The sequence below is a fragment of the Acinonyx jubatus genome, chromosome D2 (genome assembly GCF_027475565.1).
Source record: "Acinonyx jubatus isolate Ajub_Pintada_27869175 chromosome D2, VMU_Ajub_asm_v1.0, whole genome shotgun sequence".
NCBI lineage: Eukaryota > Metazoa > Chordata > Mammalia > Carnivora > Felidae > Acinonyx > Acinonyx jubatus.
Genome location: NC_069393.1, coordinates 29,938,913 through 29,958,578, shown reverse-complemented (window position 1 = coordinate 29,958,578; position 19,666 = coordinate 29,938,913). Strand labels below are relative to the sequence as shown.

At 46.2% G+C, this 19,666-nt stretch overlaps 1 protein-coding gene across 1 annotated transcript in view; it reads right to left on the bottom strand.

Annotated features, from left to right (window-relative positions):
• The window catches only part of LOC106967157 (core histone macro-H2A.2), a 58,254-nt gene extending 56,529 nt beyond the window's left edge, over positions 1-1,725 (bottom strand). The window contains exon 1 of the mRNA XM_027062172.2: positions 1,139-1,725. The gene's annotated coding sequence lies outside the window, so the exon portion shown is untranslated. The remainder of the gene's footprint in view (positions 1-1,138) is intronic.
• Positions 1,726-19,666: the final 17,941 nt, after the last annotated feature.

The window sequence follows — 19,666 nt, the reverse complement described above, 5'->3', positions numbered from 1 at the left end:
AAACTCCTGGAGAGGGAGGCTCATTTGGCCCTTTGGGGGCTCAATGCCCTTTGGCCATTGTTGGGAGGAACAAAGAGGGCAGGAGCGGAGGGCGCCCCCACGAGGAAAGGCGGGGAAGGACACCCACGGGCGCGATTTAGGCGGCGGGCGAAGCTGGCACCGGGGTGCTCGGAGGCGCGGGCTGCGAGCCGCGGAGGTAGGGCCGGTCCCTCCCGCCGCGCCCCGCACGCGCTTTGCGCGCCGTCTGGCGCCCGCCGCAGCCCTTTCCTTCGTCGCGGCCGCTTTACTTTTGTCCCTTTTTTCCTTTAGATTACCATTATTATAATATATATATTTTTCCCGCGCAAAGCGGGAAGCCGGGACTGCCCAAGCGGGCGGCGGAGGGGCCGCCATTTCCCGGGGACAGCGCAGCGCGCGGCGGCACCGGGCGCCCCGGAAAGGGAACCGGAGGGGTGTGCCCGGCCCCGAGCCCTCCTCCGCGCCGGCCGGGGGCTCGCGGCGCTCGTGGCGCCCGGCGACCGCGCGGCAGCCCCCGGCCTCGCCCCCGCCGCCCGCGTCCCCGGCCTGACCTTCGGCGGCGCGGCCCGCCCCCGGCCCCCGGCCCCTTCCCTCCGCTCCGCGCCCCCGCGCCCCTTCCATTGTCAGCCCGGAGCGGCCGGCGCCCAGCCCCGCACCCTCGGAGGCCCCCCGAGCGGCCCACCGCCCCGGAGCGGTCCCCTCGGCGGCCGGGCGCCTCCCTCCTCCGCTCCGGCGTCCCGAACTCCGCATCCCGGGAGCCCTCCGCTCCCTCCCTGGCCGGCCTCGCCGCGGCCCGCCGCCGGACCCCGCATCCCGCCGCCTCCTCCCTCCTCGCCCAGGATGCCCCCGCTCCTCGCCGGCCGCTGCAATTTTACCGCTTCTTTAGCACCCCCCCCCACCCCCCGCCTTTATTTCCCGAGGAAGCAAGTTGGGCAGCTTGATTTATGAATTCTTCTCTCTTTCTTTTGCGGGGAGGGTCGACTATCGGGGTGCGCCGGCAGGGGCCGGGCGGCGGGAGAGGCAGGGGTTCTCTCCGGCCCCTGCACTGCCCCCGCGGCGCGTTTTGTTTCCAGACCCCGGAGCCCCCTGAACAATAATGCCATCGCCATGGCGGGCTCACCTGGTGCTGCGCCGCCTGCTCCGGGCGCCCGGTGCCCTCGGCGCGCCGCTCCCGGGGCGCAGGTTCGGCCCGCGCGGCGCCGGTGCCGGGCAGGACTCTTTGCCTTTCTTTGGGTTCTATCGGTGCTTGTCAATGGCGGCAAGCGGCAGTTCGCCGGGCCGCGGATAGTAGCGGGGGGAGGAGGAGGAGGGAGAAGGGATTGCTCCTTCTCCACATAACCACCTCTAGGAGGAGTCGCTCAGCCTCATCCCCCGCCAGCCCAGGCTCCGCGACGGGTCCGGGGCTTTCGGTGGGGCTTGATGAGCTATTGTCCTTCAGGAGCATTAATGATGAAACCGCGCGGCCTCCGCGTCGCCCGCGGATCTGCTGGATGCGCTGAGGGCCACTTGCTAAGATGAGGCTTTCCCCAGGGCTGGGGACCGAAGCACTACGGTCACGATCCGGAGGCTCCCGTTTGCGGAATCCACCTTTGGTGGAAGAAGGCGGCGTGGGCGTTCATCGGGCAGTTCTGGGGAGAGTCTTGGAAGGTGAAAGCCGAAAATGCCACCTTCGATGCTCTCTCCTGTCCTCAGATAATGACAAATACTGTACATTAACGTTCGTGTGTACCACTGGGGCTGTAGCAAAGGGTAGCCACAGCCACAAGAACTGAGAACGTGTATCCATGCCTGTTGGCTTTTTGTAAATTAAGACCAATTTAGATTCCAGCGTTGCATAATATTTGGAGTAGCAGATGTATGTTTTGGAGGGTAGGACTGTGTGCCTGGACATCCTTTTTAAGTCGGTTGCTTGGTAGTGTGTTAATTTGTAATATCCCAGCAGCTATTGATTAGCACGAGGCTATTGTCTTAAGGACCAAATGTTATTAGTTTCTAGAAAATGCATTTTTATGGGGATGGGGTGGACAATATTAGTGTGATAATGGATTAGTAGTTGCTCTGTTCTACTGGAAGCCAGGGCTGTCCTTTGTAACTGGAGACGTTGGTCAGGACTCCATGGTTGGGGATGAATCAAAGCAATGTGTTTATTTCATGGGGAAATGTTCACTTGCTGTGGGCCATCCATGCTTTCTCTGATTTCTCCCTGATGAGGCAAAGGGTTGTGAGAGGCAAAATTTTGACCTCTTCAAAAAAGGAGAACCCCAGTTCTCCAGCAGTGGTCAAATGGACGCTTTTCAAAGCCTTTCCCATTTGGTAATACTGTGTGTATTTGCCCCCGTAAACTTGTAAATGTTTAGGCAACGGGAAACGTTAGGGTGACTGAGGGCCTCCAATTGCCTGAATGGGAAAGAACCCAAAGCAAGAATCCACTGCTCTCTGGATTTATACTAGTCAGTTGAGGCTGTTGATGGAATTAGTCGATAGCGTTTCAGACTATCTGCATTTTAAACAAGTGTGTTGCCGAGAAATCTGCGACTTCCCAGAAGATCATGCATGTGTCATAAAGGCATAAACAAATCTCCGTTTGTTTAAATCTCACATGGCTTCTCAAACTCTTCTGGAAACAATGGTCTCAGTTTATTGGGGGCTTCCTTACTCTTCTTTTTACCCCGTTTACCCTCTCTATGTAGGATTTTACTGTTCTTTGTCTTTGAAGGTACCCTCCAGGTCAGAAATTTAGTCAGGATAAAGTCCGCGTTTCCCAAGACATATATTCAAAGGGTTTCAAATGATCCCTTGGTGCATCTCAAGTGGTTTCGATTTCCCTGTTCTAGAGGAAGTGCCTATATCCCTTCTTCTATAGATTTCTGGTGTCCACTCTTGATCAGAAATAACCTTCAGGCCAACATTCAAAAGGGTTCAGGAAGGAGCCCCTGGGAATGCTTGAAAAATACTCCTACCCTGTGACCCACTCAGCCAGGCTGACTGAGATATAGTTGAATAATTCATCAATATATATTAGATTCACATTCTCCCTGTAACTTCGCAATAAAAATGGTACACGTGGTCATTTTTATGTGCATTTTATGTAACTCATTTCATCCTAACATTTTGTTATGTGCTATCCTGAGAAAAAGGCTGGGTCTAAGAATTTACCAGGCAACATTCTCCCATTTCCTACTGGTTGTTTTCTTCCAATAGATGATGTAGTTGCAACTCAGAGAGTCAAGGGGAATGTCAGCTTCATAAGGCTCTTGTTTTTTGAATAGAAGGGATCGTAGAGTTCACCTGCCTTTATGTTATGGCCAGACATTTGATATTCAAATGGGTGACGTGACTTGGTCAAGGCCATGTGGGGGAAACTTCGGGGCACTTCCAGATACCCAGCCTAAAGCAATTTCCCCCGACTCCAGACTTCTGAGGATGTAGAGGAACAGCTATGCAACCTAATGTGCAGACCTAGCTAAGTTATATATGTTATTGGGCATCTGACACATGCCCAAAAAATTCACCCAGATAATATTGTGTAGTTAAAATACATTGAAAATAGCATAATTATTAATTCACCAGTAACTGTGAGTTCTGCAGTGGCCGATAGCTCAGGGAATCTCAGACAAGGAGAATAATAAAGCGATAATGAGAGTTTACACTTACTGAATGCTTGCGATGTGCACTCTAGTTTTACATCTACCAACTCACTTGCTCCTCGCAACAACGCCCTGGGTTGGGCACTATTTCCTTCTCTGTACGGATGGAGACACGGAGGCAGAGAGTGGATGAGAAACTTGCCCACAGTTAATGGAGTTAGGAGGTGACGGATTCATGCTGTTAATTCCTGTGCTAATAATCTGGTGATAAGGACGTGCACATCCATTTTAGGCAAAGAAATTTTGTGATTGGTCACAGGATGGAAAGTCCCTTGACCATTCCCAATACATGTCCTCAAGGAGTCAGCGAAAAGCCTCAGTACAGGAGGTTTGGTTGATTACCACTGCACTGAAAACATTTTCTTAACCTTCGACCTGTATGTGTGCATAATGTTATGAATACATGGATTGATTGCGAGTTGACTCCGTTAGCGACAAGGATGTCTGGCAAACATTTTATTGAGGTGCAGGATGAACTGCTTCTCCACTTAGGGACAGGCATGTAGCATGCTTTAGAGATGAAAAAAAAAAAAAGAAAGAAAGAAAAGGAAAAAGATAAAAAAAAGACGCAGCCATGCAACTGGGTTCATCTTCTATTGAGTCTACGTGTCATTCATTCACAAAATCTTCCATTTTAAGAATAGCTTCATTGATTCTGGCCCCCCCAAACCATTTAACTTTCTCATGATCCCAATTTATGATGTTATGTGAATTGAGTGGGTATTTATTTTCCATAGTTCGTTCTCATCTAGTTCATGACATCGATTACAATTTGTGATCGTTTTAGCCTTCTGAGATCTTGGTATGCAATCACCATATTAATTTCCTGACCCTCGCCCCTTCCAGAAGTCATGCAGGTATGTATTTATATCTGACCTACGTGACTATATGGGTATAAGATTTATGTATCCAGAATAATTTCATCTGAGAATTTCTGATCTCCTTTGAAGTAACTTGAGCTTCCCTGGGAGTGTCATGGAAACAGATGGAAATCATTGGTTTAAGCTCTTCTTTGAATGTAAGTTAGGCAATTCTAGATGCCGTATTAATTCCATTAAGACGCCAACTGGCGTAACTCTAAATAGCAACGTGGAGGCCTGAGGTTATGAGTGTAGACAGAGCGCCAGGGTGAAAAGCACCCCGCTATTCCAGGAAGCAAATACAGCTTTTAAATGTACCCTCTAGCTTGAAAAATTCCAGGCAATCTGATTTAAAATTTTTTATTAGATAGAAATATGCAAAGTCTTCCCTGATGTTATAGCTCGAACACTGAACATTTGATTAACATTTAATTAAACATTTGATATCCTTGATCAAAACTGGCGGCTTTAGGATCTTAATCACTTATGAAAGGGAATGATGTCTTTAAAAAAACACATAGGCAATTATTATGCCAACAAAGCCTATTCTTAGTAGCTCTGGTTAAAATGAACATCCTTGTTTCCTATCAAAAGAGACATCTTAATGGTCCAGGTTTTTTTTGTTTTTGTTTTTGTTTTTTTTAAACAACAACAAAATATGTCCTTTTGGATACTAAGTCCTGACCATTTGGTTCTGGGAAAGGGGATTTACATGACTGAGTATGTGTGAGTGTGTAGATGAGTATCTATGTAGATACATCTGTATGTGAATTTATAAATGTCTGGTGTGCGTCTTACGTGTGCGTATGTTGTAAGGCGGGTCGTGACAGAGACTGCGGTGGGCTCAGTGAAGGGTGATACTTGGATTTTAAAGAATCTAGCAAATGTTTAGCACTTAACTGGTGACTACATTGTAAAAGAAGATTTAATGTTTCAGGTTTTTAAGGGAAATACACCGTCAGCCCCGATTATGCAGAGTTGTGGTTAGGAAAATAAGGCACGAGGTGTCATTATTAATGGAAACAGAACGTGGAGCTGAGGGGAGCGTGCCAGTTCGTATCTTGCTCTGTTCAGTGCCAGAGCTCCCTGGGAGATCATACCGTTACCCCCAGGCAGAGCTCTTTGCCACAATTGGGATGGGAAATGGCAGCACGCATCTAGAGACGTTGGACCTTAGCATCTGTGTTGGGAGATCGGAGCAATGTGGCCTCACACCCAAACAAAATTGTTCTTTCCAGTTTAGACCCATTCTAGAGAATGGGGGCACAGATTTTCCAAATCCACAAAAGCAGAATACCATAGTAAAACTATAATTTATTTATACAAATGGTGTGTTTTTACAAAGGCCATCTGTCAGTTGACTCTCTGATCTAAAACAAATCTGTTTGTTCCCCAAAAGAAATAACATGTCTGTTGAAAAAGGATTTATGGACGACAGGCTGCCCAATCCACCAGCCATTGGTATAATAGGAACTATTTATGATATATTTACTTCTACAGGAGTGCTGTGAGTGGAAACTATTACTTGTAAAGTATGGTAATTAATTTTTCATTACCTCAAAGCCAAGAAATGGAGCCCAGTTGCATTTATTAAGATGACTGCATGAAAAACATGTTTCTTCTGGAAAAAAAAAATCCAAATAAAAGCGTTCAGAGAGCTTTGGCAATGTGGTAGCTCACTGCCCTGATGGGTGCTGGTGGGGCCATGGGCTTGGACTCGAGCACTGGATTTGTTTTTGGAGGACAAGAGGCCAGATCATTATTGAATGACCCTGGCCGCTTGATCTCTAGGCACCACTGAGAGCCCTTACTGGAAATTAGATGTTACTAGTAATACTAAATAGAAAAAGGACTCTAGGCTGGGAGAGAGAGCAACGGAAGAGGAGAGAAGGCCCCCTGTCCCCATCCCCTGTACACAAAGGGGACAGTCAAGTGAATATTTATTAATATTTATTACTGAATGGAATCTAACATTTTTTAAATATGAACTCTTTGCAAGACTCCATGCCAGGTCAAATGAGAGGTACAAAGAGGCATCTTCTCTCAGGAAGCTTGCCATTTATCTGATAACTGAGGGCATGGTGACAGGTGCAGAAATCACCTCGAAATTATCAGTGAAAAATTGTTAAGAGTTAGGAGTTACCTCGTCACTGAACACCTTTCTTGAGTGAATACCGATTTCTACATTTTGGTTTTCCAAAGCGTTCTTAAAATGAGCTAAACCAGGCTTTCCCCCAAGTGTTTATTTTATTTACTTTTATTTTTTGGTTTTCAAACATTTTGAGAATAGGTAATCGTTGAATAAAACCGCAAGGTATACAGGTGGACAATCCACAGGGTCCTTTCCCTTGTCTCCTCCAGGCAGCCGGTTGTCCTCTTTAAGGGCGCCAAAGTTACGTTCCTTCGGTGTCCTTCCAAGCATGTACTTTCCTCCCTGTTGGTGGACAGAGGTCTTGTCTGTCTTCCCTGGACTCTGGAAGAGTCTTAGCGTTCAATGCTTCAGGGGACAGACGCTAAGCACATCCCCTCCTCTCTGCTGAGGTCTCAGGCAGAAGAGTGGATGTAGAGGCTCAGAGGCAAGATCCTGGTGAAGGTATAGGTTCCGGATGTCCTGCCAGTGCCTCAAGGTGAAAGACCCTCACCTCCAGATCTAGGAAAGTCCTCACATGGCATAAGTCAAAGCTCAGGGACACAACTGGCACTGAAATGTGTTTTGTCTCTCAAGCTGACCACCCAAAATCCCACCTCGGAAGATAAGAGGACCCTCCTTTTACTTCTTGATGGGTCCTTGGAGATGCCCACATGCCGCTCAGCTTTATTTCCCACAAACACCTCTCAGTAATGGAGCTAGAGCTCAAGTGGGCACTGCTCTAGACCCCCATTGTGTAGACAGGCCTCTCAGGATAGTTAGACTGAGTCTGCCCCCAAGCTCCACCCTGCAAAGGGCATCGGAAGTGATGAGATGGTTTTTTTGTTGGGAACACATCCAAGGGCATATCTGCTTGGGACCTCTGCAGACAGGGTCCACGGGCAGGGTTCCCTTCAGCTAGGGCTGCTAAGCTTCCCATCTGGAGGCTGGGTGTCAGCTCAGCCCTTGGGGGAACCTCAGGGTAGTGGCCAGGGCATAACACCGCCCTGGGTGCTGCATGGGCAGGAGGTTGATATAGCCAAGGCACTCTAGGACTTCAGAATAGTGTGGCCTGGAGCAGCTCTTGGCTTCCTACGGCCCTTTAACCATGGCATCCTCAGGTCTGGTTTTCGGGAACGCTCTTGCCTGCCCCTCCCCTCCCCTTTGTAGAGGAAATCCTGTGTCCATTCCTGGGCCTCAACACACCATTCCCTGCCTCACCTAATTATTCCTTCCATTTCAGGTGGGCTGGGAAGGAGTATCCAAGGCAAGAGGGGAGAGAGCTCATGCTAAAGGAGACTCAATCACTCACACCTTTGCTATTCATAGAGGTTTCTCTCTCAATTTCTTTCTTTCTTCCTTCCCTCCCCTTTGATACTCTTAGCTTGGGTTCTTGGGCACTTCTAAGTCCATCAGGAGCTGTTAGGGTTCTTGGAAGAACCCTGGAATGTTCTGGAATGTTTTGTGTGAATGTGCATTTCTTTTGAGAGGATCCATCTTCTGTTGTTGGCAGGATCTCAGAGAGATTCCCCCATCCCCCAAAGCTAGCTAATGCTGACTCAGTTTTTTCATCTTGCCCCAGGGCCGGCTGAGCACTGGTTCCATTGTTATGAGGAAACTTCATTCCTCCCTTTATAGCAGAGATTGACAAACTTATTCTGCAACTGGCCAGATAGTAAAATATTTTAGGCTTCTGTGCCAAGAGACAACATGGAAGTCAATGTAGGCACTTATATAACAAGAGGGAAAAGAAATTTCCATAACATTAAAAAATTTTAAAAAAAATTTTTTAATGTTTATTTTTGAGAGAGAGAGAGAGAGAGAGAGAGAGAGAGAGCGCGAGTGGGGGGGGGGGTTGCAGAAAGAGAGGGAGACACAAAACTCCAAGCAGGTTCCAGGCTCTAAGCTGTCAGCCCAGACCCTGATGCGGGGCTTGAACTCATGGACGCACGGATCATGAGATCATGACCTGAGCCGAAGTCGGCCGCCCAACGGACTGAGCCACCCAGGCGCCCCCATAACATATTTATTAATAAAATTTTGACTATAAGAACAGTACATTTTTTTTTGTAATACAGGTTTATAAACGAAAGAACAGAATTCTATTTTAAGGGTGATAGCATTTCTCATAGTAGGGGTTCGAAGTTCGCGTTCGCTGTCATCAAAACCGATTGCAAATGTTCATCTGTTACTGTACTAATGACTAATCCACTGCATGTATTCAAACTGCCATATTTAACTGTAGGAGATCCTTCATTATGTGTAGGAGAAATTTCTTTTTCACGTAAGGGAAACAAATGGCTCAGAAATGGTCACAGGTGGAAGAAAAAACTCATCTGTCGGGCAAGTGGATGAACTGTTGACACACCCCCCATACTTCCAACTTTTAAAATTAAATTAAATTAAATTAAATTAAATTTTATGTTATTTTATTTATTTTGTTTTATTTGTGTCCACATCATTCATGGAAGGAAGAATGAATTTAGAGATTAGAGATTTGATTCCAGTCCTAGTTCTTCCATTGTGTGACCTTGGGCAAATGAGAGAATCACTTTGAGTCTAGTTTTCTCATCTATAAAATGGTAATAGCAGTTAAAATTGAGGTTTTGGTGGTTTCTTTTTTTTTTTTAACCAAATTTTGCTTTTGTAATCGTGTCTTTAAATATTTGGTCTAGGGGCACGTCGGTGGTTCAGTTGGTTGAGCGTCCGACTCTTGATTTCAACTCAGGTCATCGTCTCACAGTCATGAGATCGAGCCCTCATTCAGCAAGGAACCTGCTTAAGATTCTCTCCCTCTCTTTCTGCCCCTCCCCTGCTTTGCAAGCATGTTCTCTCTCTCTCTCTCTCTCTCTCAAAAAAAAACTTTTTTTTTGGTTAAAATGAACCTAAAATGAATCTTTAAAATGAATATTACCTAATAGATAAGTTTAATGTATTATAATATCAATAGCTTTTATTTATTGAACACTTTCCATGTGCCCGGGACTGCCCTGCACTTCAATAATGGTAATAATGTTAGTAATAATCAACCTGATTTCATGCTTATGATGTGCTATGTACTACACTAACTGCTTTGTATGTACGAGCTCATATATTCCTTATAGTAGCCACTTACAAGGATTCCATTACCAGCCCACTTTATAGATGAAGACAAGTAAGGTTTCAGCGGTGCCACAACTTGCCTAAGGCAGCCCATCTTTCCACAAACTCTGAAGTCTTTGCTTTTTGCTTTTCTCTTATTTCTTTCTGTCTTTTCATAAAATGTTGTATCTGTTTTTTGTTTTTTTTTTTTTTAAGTAAGCTCTACACTCAAGGCAGGGCTTGAATTCATGACCCGGAACTCAAGAGTCAGGTGCTCTGTCAACGGAGCCAGACAGGCGCCCCCTATGTTCGATTTTTAAATGAAAAATTAAAACAAGCAGGTAAGATTACAGAACCACAACTGGACCTAAGCAAGACTTGCCTCTAACTTGAAACTTACCATTTTGAACCCACGGCCACAATACGATTCAGAGTCACAGAAGGGGGGCGCCTGGGTGAGTCAGTCAGCTTGGGCGTCCGACTTCGGCTCAGGTCACGATCTCACGGTTCGTGAGTTTGAGCCCCGCGTCGGGCTCTGTGCTGACAGCTCAGAGCCTGGAACCTGCTTCCGATTCTGTGTCTCCTTCTCTCTCTGCCCCTCCCCTGCTCATGCTCTCTCTCTCTCTCTCAAAAATAAATAAACATTAAAAAAAATTAAAAAAAAAAAAAAGAATCACGGAAGGGGACATGGGGTTTATCCAGTCTAACCTCCCGTCCAGCGTAGGAATTCCCTCTTTGACAGCCTGGGCAGACAGTCACTCGGCCTCTGTTCTAACACCTCAGTGGCTGAACTTTTACCGCTGTATTAGGCTGTCTGTGCCACCGTTCAAGAATCTCAACAATGTGGCCAACTGAGCCACCCAGGCGCCCCTAGACCAAATATTTAAAGACATAATTAACAAAGACTCAAGCCCTGCAGATGCCTTTGCAATGCTAAAGCCATCAAGTGCTGACCCATCTCTTTCTGGCTCTCGTCTCCCTCCCTTCCCGTTTCCTCCAACCCCTTTGGTAGAGGATTTCATGAAACTGGCTTTCGAGTGGAGTGAGGACGGCCATGTGGGATTTCAGCGGGTGGAGCTGAAGGGCAGGGGATCAGAGGAAGGCTGCAGGTGGGCCAGGTGGGGCGTGGCCCGTGTCTCAGCTTGGTGGATCGTTGGGTGTTCTCGAACAGCTTAACCAATTCTCTGGAATTGGCGGTGGAGGCCCTAACACAGGGAGCCTTGGACACAAGGGTGAGGGCTTGGTCTTGCTGTGATGAGCAGTGAGATCTTGGAGCTTCTTACAGATAGGGGAGTGGACAGGCTGAGAGCCCTGCTTTGGGGATGTCCCACCCTACCACCCACCCCCGACAACCGGCAATGAATGGCTTGGTGAGGAGACTCTGGAGCAGAGACAGGTCCTTCCCAACCCGCTGCAGCGGGGGCCCCTGGTTCTTCTCATCCACAAGATCCTCTTTCTCTTTACACAGTAGAATTTTCTTTCCCCCTTCCATATCACAGGACAAGTTATTACATTTTTAAATACTAAGGATGTACAGGGGCATCTGGGTGGCTCAGTTGGTTGAACGTCTGACTTCGGCTCAGGTCATGATCTCGCGCTGTGTGAGTTCGAGCCCCCCATCGGGCTCTGTGCTGACAGCTCAGAACCTGGAGCCTGCTATGGATTCTGTCTCTCTCTCTCTCTCTCTCTCTCTCTGGCCCTCCCCCACTCACACTCTGTCTCTCTCTCCTTCAAAAATAAACATTAAAAAAATAAACATTTAAAAAAAAATTTTTTTTTTTTAACGTTTATTTATTTTTGAGACAGAGAGAGACAGAGCATGAACAGGGGAGGGGCAGAGAGAGAGGGAGACACAGAATCTGAAACAGGCTCCAGGCTCTGAGCTGTCAGCACAGAGCCCGACGCGGGGCTCGAACTCACGGATCGTGAGATCATGACCTGAGCCGACGTCGGACGCTTAACCGACCAAGCCACCCAGGCGCCCCTAAACATTTTTTTTTTTAAAGAAAGAAAGATACTTTTTAAAGAGGCCTAGTCAGTAGACCCGCTGAGAATCTCCTGGGCTAGTCGCACGTGTGCGACCAGTAGATGTGGAGTTCTCCATTCTCCTGATGAAATGATCTCACCTACAGCAGCCTGTCCGCGGAGCCCAGTTTTGTCAGATGGACCGGTTCTCTTTCCAGCACGCCATGCCGCCCTTCTCCCCCCCCCCCCCCCCCCCCGGTGGCTCCTTTCTTTCATCCAGCTCCTCCGATGGGGGTATGCTCCCCTTGGCTCCCTGTTGATGCTCATGAAATGGAGTGCTCCCAAACAATAGGACGAGGGAGCAAGAAGAACCTTATTGGGAGTCAGAGGGGATGGTCACAATTAAGATCTTTAAGAACTTTCAAAAAGACGTCCCCGCAGAGTGGCGTTGACAGCTGCTGCTCGCTGAGATGAGAAGCTACTGGCGCAGAACCAGCCAGTTCTGAACAGCAGTGTTTCCCTGCTCTGCTCCAAAATGTTTCTTTCTCTCCGTGGTGGCTGCTGAAACGCAGGCCGGAGGAACCGAGGAATCCTGCTTTAAATGTGCCATTGGGGACCCTGGGTTATTAAGGGTTATTGCTAGGGGTTCCTCTGTCTAAGAAGTGATTCCAGTTCTATATTATGCATGTTTGCGTTGGCTCAGAGGACTGCACGTGTGACTACAGAGCGGTGTGTGTGTTTGATCTGATAACCCATGTGGTCATTTGTCATGAGAATGATGTTGAGGACATTATAGTACATAATCCTAAGAAGCAACCGTTTGGGTATCAGATGCTCTCACTTCCCCCCTGCCCCCCGCCCTTAGGATACATTCTGCAGACTAAGCCTCCTATGCCAATGTTTTTATTTCCCAAGCAGAATGAGTGCTCGGATGACCTTAGCTCACACGTACATACTCTTCAAATGGTTACGTGCATTAACAATTCAGTTGAATTAATAACCCCCCATGCCTCTCTTGGGACGATTGAAAAATTTCTTAGATTGCCCAAGGTTAGATAAAAATCCCAACGTTTGAGTTCCGTCATCATGAAACAAATCCTGTGTGCCATCTCGCGTTCCTTTCCGCATTGGTAAACGTCTTTAAAAAAAAAAATCAACAATCAAACGAGGCATCCTTTAAAAAAAAAAGTGCACTGTAGTCCCTTTGCTAATCTTTTGAATGTGTGAGGTGTTGCCCTGGGAAATGCTATGAGGCTGATGTTTTATGTGGCTAATCTTACTTGACTCAACCCTAGTCATTCACAAACAACAGATGTTCATGGTATATTTTTTCACTTTCCTGCTTGCTCTGTGAGCAATTAGGTTTATAGTAGGCTGGGCCTTTGTCAGGTCCTCAGATTTCTAGACAAACCTGGTATTTTCCTCTGGCTGATGTTTTCCTCCCTCAGGATGCAGTGTTCTGCTGAGGTTAGAGGTTTGTGGTAGCCTTCATTTAGGTTTGTTCTTGTTTCGGGGTACAAGTAATTCAGGCACGAGGTTTCTGCGCGATGAAGTTTAGAGGCACTCTGTGTTTCTGTCTGGAACGCCGAAAACGCAGAATCTTTCCACAGAATTTGTAAAGGCGCTAGGCCGTCTCCTTGTTCACCAACCAACCACAAGATCTTTTGGACAATGCCAGAGCCTTCCAGAGAAATCCCCAAGGTAGCCGATTGTCCACTGTGGCTTTGGAATAACTGTTCCTCATCCCATGTCTCTCAGCCAAATATTATTATTCATTAGAATATCAGATTCAGAAACGTGATTTTAGCTGTCTTGAATTCAGTTCTGTGCGTGACAGTTTTGGAATGCCTACCCTTTACTAGGTTCTGATGGTCGGCACACGCCACAGTGCAATCTGGATAGGAAGGGGCAGGGCTGATGTAGTCGAAACAAAGAACCAAAGAGAGCAAAGCGAGGCCCAAGGTATGAATCCTATTCCTAAAGGACAGTGTATACAATTTGTGGAGTATTTCCATTCTAAGTATTTGGTGGCTTTATGTTTTTTTCCCGATTACAAAAGCAAATCCTATTTATTGCCAGCATTTCGGAAAGAATAGAAAAGTAGTCGTAATCTTTAATCTCCACATTCGTATAATAACCGTCGCTAACACTTCATTTCACATCCTTCCTGTCTTTTCTTGAAGCATGTCTATAGTTCATAAAAAAATTATTTTATATTGTTTTTAAAAACTTTATGTTAGAAAATAAAACCTGTATTTAGAAAATGACCCAAATGTATGGGTTCACTATCAGTTATCACGAGGTGAACATTCTTGGAAGCGGTATCCAATAAAGAAACAGAACTTTGCTGGGGCGTCTGGGGGGCTGAGTCGGTTAAGCGTCCGACTTCGGCTCAGGTCATGATCTCACAGTCCGTGAGTTCGAGCCCCGTGTCGGGCTGTGTGCTGACAGCTCAGAGCCTGGAGCCTGCTTCGGATACTGTGTCTCCTTCTCTCTCTGCCCCTCCCCTGCTCACGCTCTGGCTCTCTCTGTCTCTCAAAAAATAAATAAATGTTAAAAAAAAAAAAAAAAGAAACAGAACTTTGCCAACAGCCCCAGGAGTCCCCACACCTACCCCATCACCATCTCCAACCCCTACTTGCTACAAAAGTAACCACTATTCTGTATGACATTTTATCATTTATAACTTCTACATAGGGAATAAGCCCCATCTTATATTGATACTATTTTCCCAAAAAGTGTCCATGATCTCTTAAAGAGCTTTAAAAAAGTAACACAAACACTTTTTTAAAAAGTTTATTCATTTATTTTTGAGAGGGGGGTGGAGAGAGTGAGACAGAGAGAATCCTAAGCAATCCTTGCTGTCAGCTCAGAACCTGACCCGGGGCTCGATCCCACGAACCGTGAGATCGTGACCTGAGCCGAAATCAAGAGTCGGACGCTTCACCCGCTGAGCCGCTCAGGTGCCCCGGAAAAACACTTTTCTGTTTATTTAAATAGTTACCATTTCTGGTGCTCTTCACTCTTTTTTTTTTTTTTTTTTTCAACGTTTATTTATTTTGGGGACAGAGAGACAGAGCATGAACGGGGGAGGGGCAGAGAGAGAGGGAGACACAGAATCGGAAACAGGCTCCAAGCTCCGAGCCATCAGCCCAGAGCCCGACGCGGGGCTCGAACTCACGGACCGCGAGATCGTGACCTGGCTGAAGTCGGCCGCTTAACCGACTGCGCCACCCAGGCGCCCCTGCTCTTCACTCTTTTGTGTTGATCCAGATTTTTCCATCTTCTGCACTTGTCCTTCTGCCTGCAGGACTTCCTTTAACATCTCCCAAAGCGCAGGTCTGCTTCGGTACAGTCTTGTAGCTTTTTTACGTTTGAAGAAATCTTTACTTTTGCCTTTGAAAGATATTTTTTTTCTAGGATATTTTCTCTGTGATATTATAGGATGACAGAGTTTTGGTGTTGGCTTAGGATGTTAGAAATGTTGCCCCACTGGTCTCTGGCTTGCATTGTTTCCCTTCAGAAGTCGTTTGTATTGTTGCCTTTGTTCTTAAGATTTTATCTTTGTCGCTGGTTTTAAGCAATTTGGTTAAGACACGCTTCGGTGGTTTTCTTCTTGTTGCTTGTGTTTAGCTTTATGACGCTTCTTGGACCTATGGGTTTAATAATGTTGATAAAATTTGGAAAAACTTCAGCCGTTATTTCTTCAATTACTTTTCGCCCCTTCCCCCTGCTTTGCACCTCTAGGGGCTTTTATGCTGCGGGGAGTTACCCCACTGCTCACCCATGCTCTGGGGTTTTTTCAGTCTTTTCTCTATGTGCTTCATGTCGAATAGTTTCTGTTGCTATGTCTTGAAGATCTTTTCGTTCTGCACTGTCTAATCTGCGGTTTTTTCTGTCCAGTGTGTTTTAAAAATCTCAGATGTTGCGGTTTTCATTTCTAGAAGTTCACTTGGGTCTTTATTGGGTCATATTTTCCTGTCCCTTTTCATGCCCGGTAGTGCTATTTTATTTTATTTTATTTTATTTATTTATTTAAAAAAATTTTTTTAAATGTTTTTATTTATTTTTGAGACAGAGAGAGACAGAGCATGAGCAGGGGAGGGGCAGGGAGAGAGAGGGAGACACAGAATCGGAAACAGGCTCCAGGCTCCGAGCCATCAGCCCAGAGCCTGACGCGGGGCTCGAACTCCCAGACCGCGAGATCGTGACCTGGCTGAAGTCGGACGCTTAACCGACTGAGCCACCCAGGTGCCCCTATTTTATTTTTCGAATGTTTGTTTATCTTTGGCAGAAACAGAGTCCAAGTGGGGGAGGGACAGAGGAGAGGGAGACATAGAATCTGAAGCAGGTTCCAGGTTCTGAGCTGTCAGCACAGAGCCTGATGCAGGGCTTGAACTCACGGACCTCGAGATCATGACTGGAGCCAAAGTGGGATGCCTAACCAACTGAGCCACCCAGGCGCCTGACTGGTAATGTTTTTTTAATAGGCTGCAGATATTGGCTGCAGACATTTTAATGGGTAGGATGCTGGTTGTTTTGCACTGCTGAAAATATTTTTGAGTTCATTTGTGGAATTCAGTAAAGTTACTTGGAAACAGTGTGACCACTTTGAGGCCTGCTTTTCAGTGTTGTCAGGTGAGGAGGTCAGAGCAGCTTTTGTTTTAGGGCTGATTTTGCCTCACTGTCTAGAAAAATTTTTTTTTAACGTTTATTCATTTTTGAGAGACAGAGAGAGACAGAGCATGAGCAGGGGAGGGGCAGAGAGGGGGAGACACAGAATCTGAAGCAGGCTCCAGGCTCTGAGCTGTCAGCACAGAGCCTGATGCGGGGCTTGAACTCACGAACTATGGGATCATGACCTGAACTGAAGTTGGATGCTCAACCGACTGAGCCACCCAGGCGCCCCTGGCCTCACTGTCTCATGCTTCATGAATAACAGGGTTTTCCCACTCTGGTTGGTGAGATCATGGATTTTTCCTGGTTCTGTGTGGGCTCCTTTTGAGTGTCTTTCCCTGCCACTCACCCCCCCCCCCCCCCACCAGATTTGGGTAGTTTCCTTATGTCCATGTGCCATCAGTCCTCAAGAGTGGCCTCCTCAGACTCCTGGAGCTCTCTCTGGGTGCTCCTCTCCTCCCCACTGGACTTCACCAAATGGCCTTCTTGAACTGCTAGCTTGGTCTGTTCCACTCGGGACGGCTGTTAGGTTCCCCAGCTCTGCCTTCTGGGCTGGATAGTTCTCCCCTCAGGAGGCTGGGGCAATTGTGGGGCCCACCTTGTTCGTTTCCTCTCTTTCAGGGATCACTGTTCTGTGCAGCCGCATAGCCGAGGTCTAAAACCGGGCTTTTCCCTCTATTTTGTCTCCTCTTTTAGTTCTTCCAGGCAGGAGGGTAAATCTGGTCCCTGTTACACCATCTTGATCCGAAGCAGAAGGCCCTATCCCGACTTTTAAAGTGATTGCTTCTTATGCTACTTTGTAGTTTTATCCCCCAAGTGTACCTCTCTTCTCACTGTGCTTCAGTCTTGCTCATTAAAAAATTATCAGACATCTTTTAAGTCTCTTTGAATATACAGACTCCGTCTCCGGGCCTTCCCCCCCCCCCCCCCTTTCATTTTATCTGGGGAAGGGCCGGACTCTTTGTCCAGGAGTGTCTCGTGCTGTGGATTTTGCTGATGGGTGTTCGCGGAACAGTCCAACACATGGCTTTAGCCTTCTGCATTTCCCACAAGTGGGCCGCAGATCCAGGGGTTTGATCTGACTTGAGTTCGGCGCCTTTGACGAGATTACAGGGCTGCTCTCTTTCACCAGGAAGCACATCACGCCTGGTTGTCTCTCTTTCTGTGGTTGTTACATTAATGCTTAATGCCTACGTTTATTCATTCGTTGAGGATTGCAAAATGGTGATATTCTAATTCTTTAATTTCTTTTTCATTTTTTAGATGGAGTACCTTTATAAAGAGACACATATCCTCATTACTATTTGATTACCCACGGTAGAGTTTATATGGGAAGGCCGAATAAATGATTCATTTAAGATAATGAATTGGTTTCATATCATTCTCTCGAGATGACCCATTAGTATTTTAAAAATCATTTAAATAACATTATTAACTCACTGATGGATGGGTTTTAATCAACTGTAATTATTATCCTTTTTGAAGCTTAAATTGTCCCATCTTTGGCCTGGGGGGGGGGGGGCCCTTTAGGTTGGCACTCAGTCCCTTTTAACACCTTAGTAGCTTGGAAACTGCCTCGCTAGCTGGTGTGAGGAGATAGTCCAGGCTCATTTATACACGTTCTGCCCCAAACCAGGAGTAGCAACTTCCCCAAGAAGCTCTTGTCTCCTTTTGTGGAAAATGGTATTTCCAACGGTCTGAGTGTAGGCATGATCATGGCTGTTAGGTGGGTCATCGTTTTCAAGCTTCCTGAGTGACCAGAGCTAAGATTTCATACACGTGGACATTAAGAGATTTGGATCGGGGGCGCCTGGGTGGCTCAGTCGGTTAAGCGACCGACTTCGGCTCAGGTCATGATCTCGCGGTCCGTGAGTTCGAGCTCCACGTCGGGCTCTGTGCTGACAGCTCAGAGCCTGGAGCCTGCTTCAGATTCTGTGTCTCCCTCTCTCTCTGCCCCTCCCCCGCTCATGCTGTGTCTCTCTCTGTCTCAGAAATAAATAAACGTTAAAAAAAAATTAAAAAAAAAGAGAGATTTGGATCGTTTCCCAACATCTCACGATTTCCTGTGGATTCTTCCAGTTCATAACCACAGGGTTGTGAAATTGGACGTCTTCTCCGTTACACCTGTCTCTCCTCTCTTTTCCACCACGAATCCTGATTCTCAAGGGCACAAGAGATGATAGCATTAGAACATTTCACGATTACTCATGGACTTTATCCTTCACTCAAACAAGACACCTTCAGAAAAGTAACTATAAGGCTTCTACTGCCAGTGTTATTACTAAGAGTAGTGAAAATACTTTCTTGGGAGAGTCTCACCATTCTACCCCCATTTAAAAATAATGCACCGTATCTACCTTGTTTGAATGCCAACCACTGCATACTATAAAACTCTTTCCTTTAGGCCTCATTTAACGTTATTGTTACAATAACTCCATGTTTACCACTGGGCACCATTTCTTAGGTTAAATGTTTCTCTAGTCATTTGGCTGGACTTAAAGTTAATTTGTTTTCTTTTAACTTATTTTATTTCTAAAAATATATTTGTTTAGTGTTTATTCATTTTTGAGACAGAGAGAGAGGGAGAGAGCGAGCATGAGCAGGGGAGGGGCAGAGAGAGAGGGAGACACAGAATCCGAAGCAGGCTCCGGGCTCTGAGCTGTCAGCAAGAGCCCGACGCAGGGCTCGAACTCATAACGCACGAGATCATGACCTGAGCCAAGGTCGGATGCTTAACCAACTGAGCCACCCAGGGGCCCCTAGCCTATTTTATTTCTGCATATTGGTCTTGTCTGAAGTTCTTTCTTTAATAGATTTTTTCAGGGAGGGCTTATGGGACCAATATCCTTGTGTTTTTTGCATGTTGAAAACATTTTTTGTCCCTTTACACCTGAATGGCATTTTTGTTGCCTCTAAGATCCTCGACTCTGCTTTCTTTGAGTATCTTAAAATTATTGTGCATTTGCTTGCCAAGAAATATTAGCGTAGAAATGTTGTATGATAATCCAATTTTCTTTCTCTTATAATTCGTTTGCTGTTTTGATTGGATGCCCAAAGTGGTTTTTTTTCTTTTACTTTAAAGTTTAGTAATTTCATTAGAATATTTTGTGATATGAGTCATTCTGAGTCAATAATCTTAGGTATAGGAGTGTGTTCTTTTCAAATGCGGTTTCAAAACTTTTTTTTTTTATTTCAAGAAAGTTTTTTAAATTACAGTTTTGGGCGTTTACTCATTCCCTTGTTTTAGTTTTTTTCTTTGGAGACTTCTATTACTCATGTATTGAATCGTC